Source organism: Carcharodon carcharias, chromosome 9, assembly GCF_017639515.1.
Source record: "Carcharodon carcharias isolate sCarCar2 chromosome 9, sCarCar2.pri, whole genome shotgun sequence".
In the NCBI taxonomy this organism is placed as follows: domain Eukaryota; kingdom Metazoa; phylum Chordata; class Chondrichthyes; order Lamniformes; family Lamnidae; genus Carcharodon; species Carcharodon carcharias.
The window spans coordinates 95,179,112-95,191,073 of record NC_054475.1 but is presented as its reverse complement, the minus strand read 5'-3'; positions in this window follow the sequence as shown (position 1 = coordinate 95,191,073).

The following is an 11,962-nucleotide window of genomic DNA, read 5'->3' as shown; positions in this document are numbered from 1 at the left end:
CACTCTCCCACGCACGTGGAGGCTTCATCCATCACACTCATCTTACTGTCCAGGACATTTTCACTACTGCCTGCTGGGGTTCTCTTTCAGTTGTCCATCTGAGCTGACCTGCATCTCCACCCACCCACTGATCGTACTCCCATGCAGCAGCTGTGCCTGTGCAACACGAGGCTCAGCCCACTTTTGATTTTGACAACCATGGTAGTAGTGAAGTATACTGTTAGCCCCTCTGTCCTTTTTCCTCCCCCAGTCACCCATGTCCTTTTCCCCCATCACTGTTTACCCCCTGGCATCACCTTTCACCTCCACCCTATCAGAATTCCCTCCTCCCACCAGACACCTTCCCCACACTGAACTTCCTCCCTTACACCTTCCTTCCCCCTTACACCTATCTCCCCACTTGCTGCATTCTGCCTCATTACACCTTCCTACCCCCCCATACTCTCTCCTCTCCCCTCCCAATCTCACCCCCTGACACTTTCATTTTCCCCCACCCCAACCTCACCCCCCCCCCCCCACCCCTCGGGTACACCTTCCTCTCCCACTCATAGCTAGACCTCCTCTCCTCCTCCCCTCACTGATCATTTGTAGCAGCCCATGGCCAAGACCATGATATTCCGAAGCATAACTGAAGCATCATGGAGAACCCCCACCTTCCGAGAGCTGCTTCACAGTGGAGCCATTTCAATGAGAATCCACCCAGCTTGCAATAAATATGTTCTTCCAGGATCTGGTAGCTGTAGGGCTCCAACATCTAGTTCTCCTCGTATGTCCACAATCTGAGCAATGGTAATGGTTAAGTTGTGACTTCTGCATGTCACACTTGTCCAGACGTATTCTGGGCTGGCATGTTTTCCTGCCGGCATAATGGTAAATCAGGCATGGGGGGGGCGCGATTCCAGTTGGTTCTTACTTTGCATCCCATTACTGGGATGCAAATCGGGTCCACACTGGCCTTTATTGGGTTTCATGATTCGTCATGGCGGACACCATCGGATGATCCCGCTGTGCTTCCATGCCAACATGAATTCTGCCCCTTAAGCCGAATTGACGCTCCCCCCACCATCCCCCCCCCCCCGCCACCCAACTACCTGCCATGACACCCGATGCCAACAGGACCGGACAATTCCACAATAATTACATTTTCTCTGCATCTGCTGACAAAGTGGTCTATGGATTCTTTTAGCTGTTGTCTAAAGGACATGAACGTCAGTTGATGAATACGGAAATTTAACCTGATTCTGAACTGGTCTTCCAATGTTGTCCATGGGCTGAATTTAATGCCAGCAGGATTTAATGTTCCCGCTGAAGTAAATGGAGTTTAGAATGGCTCACTGCATTTTACAGCCCAGTCCACATTGTGACGAGGCCGTAGAATTCCGGCCCATATCTTCTGGGGATCGCTTATCTCTGTTAATCCTGACATGTTCAGCATTTATAGACCTTCATTCCAAATTGCTAGGTGAATTTTTATGACTTGCTTGACCTGAATCAAGAAACTATAGCTTTGTACGCTGTTTAAACATTTTGAGTTCAGACAGTAGGTCAGCTGCACCCGGTTCAAGCTGGGGAATTTTGACAATATTCTTTTGATATTCCTTCTCATTTGTACCTGGGACGAGTGTTGCTTTAGCTGCTTTTGTGCACTTTTCCGAAGCTACGCCTATTATAATTGCAACTTTCTCTGGCCTGATTTTTAATGATGGTTTTATTTTTTTTTTGCTTGACTCTCCTCATCCGCTATCGATCCAGCCCACATCCTGGTCACATGCTAACTGAGCTAACCTGGTGTTAGTCCTCTCAATGCGCTATTCCACTTACTAAACCAACAGCCTATTCATTTCAATCTCACCACAAAGAATCCATCTGCTTATCAGCTCTTTACTTGAGCACCATCTCTGCACTATATCTTCAAAGCTTTCCTGCACAGTCAGCCGCTGCATTCTCACTCTTTCTGACACTGTGCCTCCATTGAAGTCTGACCAAAATGTCAAGGGTTGCTTCATGCCATACAGCATGATCTAAGGCTGTTCACCATGTCGCACCTGTACTTAATCGTGCTGCCACGCTGTTTGACCACAGCTGAGCACCAAGCCATGTTGTTAAAATGACATAAAAGCACCAATAACTCATAAGGGATTGTGGGTTCATTTATTTAGACTAGGCACGTGGAAACATTTATTCATAGTAGAAAGATTGAAGATATCAGCAGCAGAGCTGTGTGTATATGTATCTGCTCAAAAGCAAAAGTGAACTGAAGACTGGACTGCATGACACATTTCCCTTCCAGTGATGTCATGCTGCTATCCTTTAAAGACATATTACAAAACGTTCAACTTAACAAAACATCCCAAAGCACTTCACAGAAACATTATGAAACAAAATATGGCATATTATGTCACATATTATGTTAGATGAGCAAAAGCTTGGCCAAAGGGGCAGGTTTTAAGGAGTGTCTTAAAGGATAGAGAGGTAGAGAGGCAGAATGGTGCAGGAAGGGAATTCCAGAGTTTAGGGCCTAGGCAACTGAAGGCATGGCTACCAATAATGGAGCAATTAACATCAGTAATGCACAGAATTTGATGAGTGTAGGTACATAAGATCATGCAATCATAAGAAGTAGGAACAGGAGTAGGCCATTTGGGCTTTCAAGCTCACTCCACCATCCAATAAGATCATGACTGATTTGATTGTGGCCCAATCCCACTTTCTGCCCCCCATAACTCTTGACTCCCTAATCAATCGAAGGTCAGTCTAACTCAGATATGACTTGAATATATTCAATGCTCTCTGTGGAAGGGAATCCCAAAAATTAATGTTTCTACTAAGAGAAGTTCCTCCTCATCTCCAACTTAAATGGGAGACCCTCTATTTTGAAACAGTGCTCCCTAGCTCTAGATTCCCCAGTGAGTGGAAACATCCTCCCAGCATCTGCCCTGTCAAACCCCCTCAGAATTTTATATCGCTAGAATATCAATTCTCTTCACAGCTGTGATTGTTTATTTAACCAATGTTTCAAACCTCCTCCTCTTTTATACCCCTCACTAATCCCTTTGAAAACCCTGTAACCAGGAATGGTGAGCTGTGATTCCTGCCTTTCGTTAAGCTATGTTTCAGTAATAGCTATAATATAGTCCACATGTCAATCTGTGCCTTCAGTTCATCTGTCTTATTCACCAGACAAAAACATCACTAATCAATGAGCAACCCCCCGCTATCAATTTTCCTGTAAACTTCCCTGCCATGATAGCATGAAACCCTTACTGAGGCACAGATGCATTGTCTTTGCTAAGGTTCAGGTAGTACAATTGCTCTCTTGTTGGAAACGACCTCCTGTTTAGAACCCTTCCACTTCACCTCCTCTCTCTTCCAGCAGCTTGTCCTACTCTTCATGTCCTCTGTTCATACTCCAAGTCATGCTGTACTAAACAGGAATGCATACTAATACTCCCATGATGGGAGCAACTGGTTTGTGCAAGATCCTTGAAGACAGCAAAAACTCTTTAAACACCTGCAAACCACCTCCTGTAGACTTTTTCAACTTGAAACAACTATAGAAAGCACCAAACCCTTGTAGAATTGAATCAATCAACAGCTAATAATCTCTTTAAATAGCACTCTTGGAATGGACTTCCTGCTGCTGAACTAAGTTAAGAGAGAGTGTAAACTAGAGTGTTGAGTTTCAAAATGGCACTGCAGGTGTCAAATCAATATTGTTGGGTGTGTTAGACACTGTTTACCTACTCTGCGTATCTCCTGTTTGTTGATGCCCTCAACAATATGGTACCTGATACGACTAACCCCAAAAGCGTGCATGAGCGCCATAGATACGATTTTGGAGGTTTAAGTTCAATGACAGTACCAAAAAAACAAGTGCAAGCAATCCCAATTTCACATCCCAGATATTTAAACCACTGAGTATTCCCATGCTTATGCAGTGATGAGAACCCCATATAAATGAAGAACAATAACCTATACACAAAAATGTAAGATCTATCTACAGAAAATATCGGGCCTCAATGTTATCCCTTTCACCATTTTGAACCTCTGAAACCTGATAAGTTAGAAGCTGCAGCTCTTTAAAATTCCCAAGCATGGTGGGCTCTAAAAGCTATTCCCTAACTGGTCAAAATCCATCAAACAGGGAGCAGCTTTTTCTAGCTCCCCCAGACCCAGGGTCTGAAAGCTGAAAACAGCGTTGTCCATGGAATTAATAGGAGCTTTTCAGGCCAGATCAAAGGAACTTGTGGGCCAAGTTGACCCACAGGCCACATCTTGAACACTTTTGGCTGTTTGTGACTGTATCTAACATTGATAGACAACAGGAAAGGCTTTTCTGACAAACACAGAATAATGCCAAATGTGGATGTGATACTGATTTCCAGCTTTGTCAGCAGGAAGACCAAACTTTTCTTTTTAAATGGTTTGTATGGAGAGCAGAGCTGATTACCATAATATAGTGTTGTAATCATTGTGTATAATTTAGGTTTGAGATTTAGCCAAGTGAGGGATGGTGGAGCGTGTGAATGAATTTCAGGTCTAAGTATAGTCTGGCTTTTGTTCCTCCTTGAACTGTCTTTCTCAGTAAAATTTTCTACTTTATCTCCTGCAAAGCTTCCTGTTAAACACAAAAAAATTTATGGATAAAAAGCGGTCATTTAGCCCACTGAAGCTTATTGCTGTCGTACGCTAACATTGCTATCACAGAATCTAACTGCAATTTGAAGAAGCCCAGGGTTTTTGACTCTATTTTATTGCTAGTTAGATTATTCTCAGTCATTTATCATTCTTCCCATTAAGGTGTTTTTCTTAAACTCTCCTCTAAAACTCCTTTTCATTAGTTTTGATTTATGTTCTCTGCTTCTCTTGGCTCATTTGACATATTTGATGTAATCATTTTGACTTACCATAGGTATACAAAAATATATATTTCCTTTTTCATTCAAGTAAAGTTACAAACAACAATAAATCACTGTTTACAAAGTGAGGTAAATTGCCTCCTGTAAGACTAAATAGGTTGTAAATCTATCAATGAATAAACTGCAAAAACAACCAATGAAGAAGAAGCGGGCATGAAGAATTTACCTATTAACAACTGGCAATCATTAAGAAAATAGTTCAATTCGTTAAAACATTTCTCAAACTGATTCCAGCAGCAATCTAATGAATCTAGAGTATTTTAGATTTTGGTCTTCACCCGTGGACAGCAAACCCATGGGGTGGATCATCCAATCTATGGGTGGAATCTTGCTGAGGTGTTAGGGGTCTTGCCTGCTGGCTTGGAGCTTGCAGAGAGTATGCTGCCTTTTTTCGAGAAGGCCCACCAAACCACATACAATCAGGTGATAGCAAGGCCAGCAGCCAGTCTTCCCCTGGAATCAGGATCCTGGGGGCGGAAATCTCACCCATCAAAAGCTGTCGACCAGTCAGAGGCTGGCAGCTTTTGTGCTCAGCATCGCCACTGGGGAGGTTGTGGCTGCTGCTGGAATTACAGGCACCAGAATCCCAGGTCACAGGGTGGGGTTTTGCAGAGTGCGAGTCGCAGGGAAATGAGTGCAGGGGTTTGGCAGAAAGGCCAGGGTGTGGCTCTCAGAGGACTCCCCGCTTCCTGATCAGGCACTGAATGCCTATGATTGAGGGATGCCCCACCAGGAGGTGCCAAGCTGGCAGCACAATTTTAGTTGCTGTGCACGCCGCATGGCAACAGGCGATTCTGCCACTCGGCTAATACCAGTGACGGCAGGATAAGGTGGTCATTAATTAACCACTTAAGGGCCTCAATAGGCAGTGGGGTGGGAAGGTCGACCATGGGCCTTCTCATCCAGAACTTGATTCTGGTGGAGGGGAAAGGCGAGAGGTTCCCGGTACACCACCATTCCACCTAATGACCTGCCTTTTCCGCCTCCAAGCTCGGTACCATTGAAAGTAGGAGATTCCGCTTTCTTTAACTCCAACCCTCACAATTTTCACTTCCACTGAATTAACAAAAAGCAGCCAGGTCCTATGAAGCGAAGTCAATTTACTTCACCAGATAATCACTCAGATGCTGAAAATGAAAATCTACTCTATACTGCTTCTTTCTCAAACTTACATCTTCGATCTCACTTGCCTGGTTCTAATAACAAATTCTCCAATTTCCACTCTAGTTTTAAAAACCTGACAACACAAAAACTCAGAAAAGATATGATTAATGCAGATGAATGTTTTGAAAGTGGCTGCCCTTTTATTTGCTATAGGAACAACAAATTTTAGGCAAGCACTAATTATGATGTTAAGTATCCAAAAGGGGCTGACGATCACTTTCTGCAGACACAGGCAGACAATACAAATCTGGGTGACAGCAAAAGAAATCTTGGGCAACAGAGTGTGATATTAGCAAGAGAAAGATAATGTTAATTGACATAAGCAATGGGCATTGAAAGTTGTAATTCACAAGCTAGCCCTAGTCCCCAGCATTACCCCACTCCCAAACATCATTTCTCAACATCATTTACAGGTCCTAATATTTGAAATATTCCCAGCCTACATCTGTTTCTAAACCACCACTGTGTGCAAAATCTTCCAAGTACAGCACTGCTCCTCAGATTTTTACCCTCAAGCTCTGGTCCTGACTACCATAAATCTAAAATACTCTTGGGTCCAGTCTTCACCTTCCCTACCCAAATACACTATAAAATAATTTTATAATATTTCCATCCAGCCACAACTCCAGCTTAAAAAAAAACATTTGAAAAGTATTGCTGGCCCAGTCATGGCGCATCCATAATTAGTATTTGCTCATTTTATTTCATTTTTATATTTTGCACACCTATTATCAACTCAATTGTAGCCTCTCAGTCAGAAGATCAACTTCCAGTCCAGAGGTATGAGTACATAACCTGGGCTGACACCTTAATGCAGTACTGAGGGAGTGCTGCACTGCTGGAGGTGCGATTTTGCAGATGAGAGATTATACTGAGTCTCCCCTCATAGGCGGCCTAAAAAATCAGAAGGATTTATTTGAAGAGCAGCAGGGCAGTTCTTCCAGTGGCCTGGTCAACATTTTTCCTCAACCAGCATTACAAAAACAGGTGATCAAGTCACTCACTTCAATTCTGTTTGTGGGACCTCACTCTTGGTAAATTGGGTGCTCCCTACATTATAATTGGCGCTGTATGTTAAAAGTATTTCATTGGCTTTGAAGCACTTTTAAACATCCCGTGGTCGGGAAAGGCACAATATAAATTTAAGTTCCTTCTGTTGAGAGATATTTAAGAACTGTCTTACATGACTCACCCTCTGAGTCTCTCTTTACTTCAGTAGGGAAAATCCTATCCTTTGCTTCTAACTCTCAACTACTCTGAAAATTTTGTGAAGCCAAGAGCTTACCATTTGAGCCAATAGGGCATGACATCCACATTTGTCCAGCTTGTGATGAAGGCTATTGGTACAAGGCCCTAGCCAAGCTGTTCCAGTACAGCTACAACACTGGCTGCAACTACCCGGCTATGTGGAAAATTGCGCAGGAATGTCCTATCTACAAAAAGCAGGACAAATCCAATCCAGCCAATTACCGCCCCACCAGTCCACTCTCGATCATCAGTAAAGTAATGGAAGGAGTCATCAACAGTGCTATCAAGTGGCACTTGCTTAGCAATAACCTGCTCACTGATGCTCAGTTTGGGTCCTGCCAGGGCCACTCAGCTCCTGACCTCGTTACAGCCTTTGCTCAAATATGGACAAAAGAGCTGAACTCCCGAGGTGAGGTGACAGTGACTGCCCTTGACATCAAGGCAGCATTTGACCGAGTGTGGCATCAAGGAGCCCTACCAAGAGTGGAGTCTATGGGAATCAGGGGGAAAACATTCCTGGCTTCACAAAATTTTCAGAGTGGGTGAGAGTTAGAAGCAAAGGATAGGATTGTCCCTACAGAAGTAAAGAGAGACTCAGAGTGTGGCTAATGTAAGACAGTTCTTAAATATCTCTCAACAGAAGGAATTTACGTTTATATTGTGCCTTTCCTGACCACGGGATGTTTAAAAGTGCTTCAAAGCCAATGAGTCATACCTAGCACAAAGGAAGCTAGTTGTGGTTGTTGAATGTCAGTCATCTCAGCTCTGGGACATCACTGCAGGAGTTCCTCAGGGTAGTGTCCTAGGCCCAACCATCTTCAGCTGTTTTATCAATGATCTTCCTTCCATCATGTCAGAAATGGGGATGTTCGCTGATGATTGCACAATGTTCAGCACCCTTCGCGACTCCTCAGATACTGAAGCAGCCCATGTCCAAATGCAGCAAGGCCTGGACAATATCCAGGCTTGGGCTGACAAGTAGCAAGTAACATTCTCACCACACAAGTGTCAGGCAATGACCATCTCCAACTAGAGAGAATCCAATCATCACCCCTTGATGTTCAATTGCATTATCATCACTGAAACCCCCACTCTCAACATCCTGGGGGTTACCATTGACCAGAAACTGAACTGGACTAGCCATATAAATACTGTGGCTACAAGAGCAGGTCAGAATCTAGGAACCTTGCGACGAATAACTCGTCTCCTGACTCCCCAAAGCCTGTCCACCATCTACAAGGCACAAGTCAGGAGTGTGATGGAATACTCCGACTTGCCTGGATGAGTGCAGCTCCTACTACACTGAAGAAGCCGGACACCGTCCAGGACAAAGCATTCCCATTTGATTGGCACCACATCCACAAATGTTCACTGCCTCCACCATCGACGTACAGTGGGAGCAGTGTGTACAATCTACAAGATGCATTGCAGGAATTCACCAAGGCTCCTTAGACAGCATCTTCCAAACCCATGACCACTACACCTAGAAGGACAAGGGCAGCAGATAGATGGGAACATCACCATCTTGAAGTTCCCCTCCAAGTCACTCACCATCCTGACTTGGAAATATATCGCCATTCCTTCACTGTCGCTGGGTCAAAATCCTGGAACTCCCTCCCTAACAGCACTGTGGGTGTATCTACACCACATGGACTTCAGCGGTTCAAGAAAGCAGCTCACCATCACCTTCTCAAGGGAAACTAGGGATGGGCAATAAATGCTGGGCCAGCCAGCGAAGCCCACAACCCATGAATGAATAATAAAAAGCAATGTTCCATACAACAACATCATCCTTGATTTACTAGTTTTTTTCTACTCTTAGTAAAGAACTGTTGCTTTGGCACTCAAATTGAACCTCATTATTGACTGTCAAATTAAATAACTGGAGAAAGGAAGACATTTTATTTTACGACAAGGTTCCAAAATAATTGGACATTAACATTTTGACTTTTTTGGAATGATTATGTTCAAAGCTAAGTAAATAAGGAAAGCTGGGAAGCTGTTCCAGAAGCACTCATCCTCACAATAAGCAGTTCAAAGGTGATGCTTTTAATGGGTAAATTATTTAAACTGAAGTGATACTTCAAAAGTAAAGAAATAAAATTGTTGGATTTTACTCAAATTTGATTTTCATAAATTGACATGCAGTATATTGGCTTACTAAAGGGCTGTGCCAAAAAAATAGTTTGACACAAAGGGCAGTGCCACAAAGTAGTTTGACACAATGAAATATATCTGCCTGACAGATGGTATTCTTTGAGCAGGGAATTCCAATCTTGGCTGGACCTGCAGAGGGAGGAAGAGAAAAATGAAGGATGAGTCAACCCATGGTTCTGTGCTTCATGTTCTAGTCACACAGCAGATTAGCAGAGTCTGGTGTGTGCCATGAGGAGAAACTAATGGAGGATGGGAAAAGGTTTCAATTGGGTAGAAAAGTAATAATATTCAAAAAAAGTGTCCCATAAAGCATATGTTCTAAAATCAGTCATTAAAGCAATTGAAATAGCAGTTGCTATCATAGAAAGCTGGCCTTCTTAAGCTGGAAGGCCTGAGTTCAAATCACAGTGTTGACTAGCGTTTACAATTAGACTTGCTAAAGAGAACAAGCTTGACTGGTCTCAGCATGACGTCTCCACATTAAGAGTAAACCAGTGAGGGAGAGTCCTGCACCACTCAAACATACCTCCCAGCTGGTTGACCTGACAGCATTGCAAATCATTGCAGACAAAATCTTCTCCCTCTTTTGAGCATACTAACAGTACAATTTCATTTAACTAAGTAGAAGTCCTTTCTTTATAAGTAAGCTAGAGTTAACCTGAAAAAGTCCATGGGGAAATGAAGGGAGAAAATCATCAAAATCACTGTTAAATCTCTTTGAAAATCTTAAATGTTTATTTATACATTTGAGAGCACAAAATTAACCAGTTACAGAAAAAGTTAGTTAATATAAAGCCAGCTCCTGATTTTGAAACTTTTAACCCTGAAGTATTGGCTGTTCTTTAGTGCTTCCAAGCTTCACAAAATGCTGATGTACATTAGCAACTATGGTGATGGAGAAAATCCAGTCTCTGTCCTTTGCATTCTTCCTTTCTAAGTGGAACCATTTGCAATGACGTTGTAGTGTTATGGTAGTGCAGAAATTCTGCTGCAGTCCCCAAAGTCCCCAGACAGTGGCAGCTACCCAGAATCTGTGTAAAGACACTGCAATCTAACATAAAGGCTTGCAGTTCGAGTCACTTCAGTTAAAGGGTGCCCTGGCATCTCCAATATCTACCTCCAATAGATTTAATACCGTTAAAAGAATATTTTAGCAGTAAGTTCCTGTCACAGTTGCATCTTTTTTATTGTATTAAATTTAAAAGCCAAATATAGAATGGTATGAAAAATGGATGATGCTGGGGACCTAGTTTCACATCTAAGGTGGTATATACTTTCGTCAATGCAGTATTTTCTGTTGGAATTTCTTTCTTTAATATTGATTACTGTTGATTCAATGGCTTACTACTCAGAAATAGTAAGTTTAAATATGTTTAATCTACTTTTTATTTGCAACCATTTTTTGACTTTGTGGAATAAGAATTCTAATATGTAGCTTAACTAAGACAGAGCTGCACACAGGCCTTTTTTATATCAATGTTCAAGGAGCAAGATGGCATTAATTTCTGTTCTTTAACCTCGCATACATTTTCATACGTGTCCCCATGTCATGCAATAAATCATGTGGTACAGTTTACTCTACACTAAATCAAAATTTTTGAAATGATAAGCTGAATGGTACATTGTGCACTTGGTCTAATAAGGGGTCCACATGAATTTTCAAAACTAAATTCAGGCTTTAAAGGAATATAAGTACTGAAACCTCCTCTTCAAATGTAAATTTTACCAGGCACCAATTGAGTCATTAGGTGTATTTTTATCCCTGTCTAAATTATATGGATATGTTGTTTTTATGATTTCTGTAATAGTCCTTGTTTCCTTCAAACCAGTTTGTTTCTTTACCTTCTCATCATTGTGCTGCTCTCTTAATTACATCCCTAAAATTAACACATTTTAAAAATTAAATAAGAATTAGCAAAACTAATAGAGCATTCTGGAAATGCACAGCCGGGCTGTCAGTATTAATAGAGGGAAAGAACAGGTTAACATTTTGAATCTAGGTCCCTCATCAGAATAGAAATAAAAGAGTCTCCACATGGACCATTAGCCTATTTTTCTTTTTTCAGATTCTGAGAAATTGCTATGTTTTTGCAGAATATTTTAAATGTCCAGCATTCACAATTTTTCTGTTGGAAATTCAAAGTTGACCGGATCTCTAAATGTTTACTTTTTACTTTTCCAAAGGCAGCCTTTAATCTTAGCTGACAAAGGCAGCGTAATGTCATGTTAATTTTCATCAGACAGCGTCTAGAAAAACTCCCAAAGAAAATAAAAATTCCAAGATTAAATTTGGTGGAAAGCAGCTGTACAGGAAACCAGGCAGTCCAAGGGTTAATGACTTCCCCCTTCAAACATGCAGGAAATGCGGCACTGCGAGGGTTAATGACTTCCATCTCAAACTTGGCAGTATCCCAACCCTCACAAAGTGTTTGTTTGACTGTTTTGTTATAATAACCTCTGGTTTATCATAGAGG